At 30.2% G+C, this 4,617-nt stretch overlaps 1 protein-coding gene across 1 annotated transcript in view; it reads left to right on the top strand.

Annotated features, from left to right (window-relative positions):
* LOC117176325 (NEDD8-conjugating enzyme Ubc12) overlaps positions 1-4,617 on the top strand; it is a 21,196-nt gene that overhangs the window by 7,943 nt on the left and 8,636 nt on the right. The window lies entirely within an intron of this gene.

Here is a 4,617-nt window from a genome sequence, read left to right as displayed (position 1 = left end):
AACCGATTTCAAGATTTCAAATATTTCACAAACAGTTCGAATGCAAAAATTTAAATGATTTTTTAACATTTCAGAAAGATTCACAAAAATTCCGCAAAGAGTTATATATATATATATAAATAATTTTCTACAATTTTACTGTTATTTTTATTTCATTTTTGTAAATCTTTCTGAAATATTAAAGAATCATTTAAATTTTTGCATTCGAACTGTTTGTGAAATATTTGAAATTTTGAAATCGGTTGTACGAACTATTTTCAAAAGTTTTACGTTTTAGAATAATTTAAAACTTTTACTAGCATTTACAATTTTTTACTAGAATTGAACTCCTTGTACAAAATTTTACAAATAATTTCACAATTGTACACAAGTTTCGAGACGTATTTTCCAATAAATTATGAGAATGTATAATAATATGAAAATTGTTTTATTTTTTATTTTGTATTTAATTGTAAAAATGTTATGTAAGCATATGAGATCTAGGAAAAACTTGTAGTTTCCAGTAAAATTATTTTTGTAATTTTTGATTGTATTTATAAAAAAACGTTAAAATTTTGTGACGAATTAAAACAATAATTCTACTAGAAACCACAAGTTTTTTCTAGAATTGCGACAGCTGTACAAAATTGTGCTAGTAATTACAATTTTTTACAAAAACTTAAAACTCACATTGTTGTATTTTATTGTGTTTTATTGTAAAAATACATTTCCAAAAGGGGATTATAATTATTTCAGAAGATTTTAAGGGATTTCATAAAAATGTCTTTAATTTCAAATATATTTCAATGATTTCACGAAAATTTCAATGGTTTCGCAAAAAGTTTAATATTTCAGAAAATTTCGAAAAAGTTTAGAAAAATTCCAAACATTTGACAGATTTCGAGAAATTTCAAAGTTTTCGAAAAAATTTCGAATATTAACAAATTTTTTTTTAAGATTTCAATTATTTCACCAAAATTTCAAGGATTTAGCTAACATTTTATAAACATGTCAATGATTTTACAAAGATTTCAAAAGATTTCACACAGATTAATAATTTGTCAACGATTTCACAAAGGCTTGTACACCAGATTTCAAGAGTGATTAACTTTTCGGTTTGCAATCAGGGTACAGGGAAATTCAAAGTTATCTGTCTCAGTATTAGACCAAAAATGTAAAAAAATCGAGGTCCGTTAAGCTGGCAGAACCACATTGCAAAACTGGACTGAAAACCTATAGGGAATTTAGGGCTCATTTATGGCTAATTCAATGCCCCACTGCCAAATTTAATGCTCTTCTTTTAAACAAAAAAACCGGTGGTCATGCTAGCTTAACGTTAAGATAGTAGAACCACACACAGTAAAAAACTAATTTTTCAAAATTTCTTTGACCTATAATTTAGGGCTCACTTAATGCCCTATTGTTATGAATTAAAGAAATTTCTTCTTCTGCCATATATTAAGGCTCACTTAGGGCTCCATGAATATAATATTTGAATGTAACAAAAAATTGTTTAAACAATTATTGTTTAAACAAATTTACCACAAAAAATATTTTCTTTTCGTTTCTCTTGCATAATTTCAGGCTCATTTAAGGCTCCTAAAATATCATCAACTGAAAGTCTTGCGATATTTTCTTTGCCCTTTTATTGTTATATATGGTGTTGCGCTACCTTAACGTTATAAAAATAAGTGAAGGATACCATAAAACCCATTTTTACTCCTCGCATAATTTAGGGTTCACTGAGGACTAATTTGGGACGGTAGTACTAAATTTTGGTTTCTAGTATTTTTTATAAAAAATAGTGTTTGCAATAGTTTAGAAACAAGTTAGTTCAAGATTTCTGTAAAACGTAATCAAAATGATTTTACAGAAAATTTACCTCATAGAATAATTTAGGGCTCATTTAGGGCTCTTGGAATATGATAATTAAACATTTAAAAAAAATGTTTAAACAATTTTTGATCTATTTTAACAAAAAATACCGGCCCAAATTAGTCCTAAATTATGCGAGGAGTAAAAATGGGTTTTATGATTTTCTTCACGTATTTTTCATAACGTTAAGGTGGCACGACATCATATACGAGGTATGTTCAAAAAGTAAGATGACTTTTCAATTTTCGCAGGCTATGTACATTCAAGTTTTAAATTTTTTGTTTTGTTGTGTTGGCACACTCGTCACGATTATATGTTCACAGTTTTGACTATATAGCTCGTGTTGTTTTTCTGGCAGAGGCGTAAAAGGTTAGAAGGGTTTGGTGTGCTCGGCGATTTTCATCTTTCGAAAAAATGGAGCAAAGGGTTTGAATTAAATTTTGTGTGAAAAATGGAATCCAGTGCTCTAAAACTCTTGAAATGTTGACAGTTGCATACGGTGAGTCTACTCTGAGTAAGGAAAATGTGTATAAGTGATACAAGCTGTTCCAAGAAGGCCGAGAGGATGTCGAAGACGAACCTCGCCCTGGACGTCCCAGCACGTCAACAACAGATGAAAGCGTTCAAGCAGTGGAAGAAATGGTGTTGAAAAATCGCCGAATCACCATCAGAGAAGTTGCTGAAGATGTTGGCATATCAGTTGGCTCATGCCATGCTATCTTTTCGGACGTTTTGGGCATGAGACGTGTTTCAGCGAAATTTGTTCCAAAACTGCTTAATTTTGATCAAAAGATCCATCGCATGACCATCGCTCAGGAGATGTTGAATGTAGTCAATGATGATCCTGATTTTCTTAAAACGGCTATAACTAGGGATGAATCGTGGGTATATGGTTATGACGTCGAAATTAAAGACCAATCTTCTCAGTGGAAGCATCCAGAGTCTCCAAGACCAAAAAAAGCACGTCAAGTTCGGTCAAATGTGAAGGTTTTGCTTACTGTCTTCTTTGATTACCGTGGCGTAGTGCATCAGGAATTTTTACCATAAGGTCATACGGTCAATAAAGAGTATTATCTTCAAGTTATGCGCCGTTTGCGAGAGGCGATACGCAAAAAACGTCCGGAACTTTGGAAAAACAATTCGTGGCTTTTGCATCACGATAATGCACCTGCTCATTCATCGTTGCTTGTGAAAGATTTTCTGACCAAAAACAGCACCACAGTCATGATTACTTTGAAGGGGACAACATAAATATTGAGGAATAAATGAATATTTTTTTAGAAAACCATAAAGTCACCTTATTTTTTGAACACGCCTCGTATAACAAAAAAAGGGCTAAGGAAATATCGCACGACCTTCGGTCGATGATATTTCACGAGCCTTCAATGAGCCTGAAATTATGCAAAAGAAACGAAAATAAAATAATTTTTTTGTGGCAGATTTGTTTAAACAATAATTGTTTAAACAATTTTTTGTTACATTCAAATATTAGATTCATGGAACCCTAAGTGAGCCTTAATATATGGCAGAAGAAGAAATTTGTTTAATTCATTTTTACTAGAATTGTTTAAACAAAAATTGTTTAAACAATTTTTAAACATTTTTTATTATCATATTGCTAGAGCCCTTAATGAGCCCTAAATTATTGTGGAAAGAAATAATGCCTAATTCGTTTTTTTTCTGTGTGTGGTCCTGCTAGGTTAACGTTAAGCTATCATGACCACAGGTTTTTTCGAAAAATTGCGGAACATTACATTTGGCAATAGGGCATTAAGTGAGCCCTAAATTATAGGTCAAAGAAATTTTGAAAAATTAGTTTTTTACTGTGTGTGGTTCTGCTATCTTAACGTTAAGCTAGCATGACCACTGGTTTTTTTTGTTTAAAAGAAGAGCATTAAATTTGGTAGTGGGGCATTGAATTAGCCGTAAATGAGCCCTAAATTCCCTATAGGTTTTCAGTCCATTTTTGCAATGTGGTCCTGCCAGCTTAACGGACCTAAAAAATTGTTGGTGCTGGTTTTTAAAAAGCTCATTTTTTGGTGAAGGATAACCAAAGTGAAAATCAAATCATTTTAAATTGTTTGAAAAAAGGTGAAAAATGTTTTTAAAAATTATTTTTTTTTCAAATTTGCTTGTCTCTTGTGCGTCCTAATGCTTAGACATGATGTACGAATATTGAAGAGTATAAAATTATCTGCAAAACTAGAAAAAACCGAATATTTCATCTTCAATAGTTTAGTTGATATCATTTTAAATAATTATTTTTTATTAAAAAAATGGACTATCAAATTCTTCATTTTAGTTTTCATAAAATACCGCAGTTCCTGCGTATCACAGTTGAAAGTTGTCAAGAAATAAGTTAAAGTGGATTACTTTCAAGTTTGTAAGCCAGAGTGATCCACTTGTATTCCAGTTCATTTTAATCAATTTACATACGTAGTCCAAATAGCTTTTAACTATTATTTTATTGAAAATTTCTTTTTTCATAAATTAATTTTTAATTGAAAATTGAGCTATTCCGTTTTTGGTGAAAAATTTAATTGAACTATTTCGTGAAAAATTAATCTGTTTTGTAGGAAATTTTACAACTAGGTTAAAGAGTTTTTTTGTTGAAAATTGAACCTTTTTGGTAGAAAATTAATCTTCGTTTTAAAAACTCATTTTTTTGTTGAAAAGTTAACTATTTTGGTAAAAAATTGAACTATTTTGTTGGAAATTCGTTTTCTGATGCCTTTAAATTATTATTTTTTGTTGAAAAGTTAA

This window comes from Belonocnema kinseyi, chromosome 7 (genome assembly GCF_010883055.1).
Source record: "Belonocnema kinseyi isolate 2016_QV_RU_SX_M_011 chromosome 7, B_treatae_v1, whole genome shotgun sequence".
Taxonomy (NCBI): domain Eukaryota; kingdom Metazoa; phylum Arthropoda; class Insecta; order Hymenoptera; family Cynipidae; genus Belonocnema; species Belonocnema kinseyi.
The sequence above is the reverse complement of the archived record's forward strand: the minus strand, read 5'-3'. Positions and strand labels throughout refer to the sequence as shown.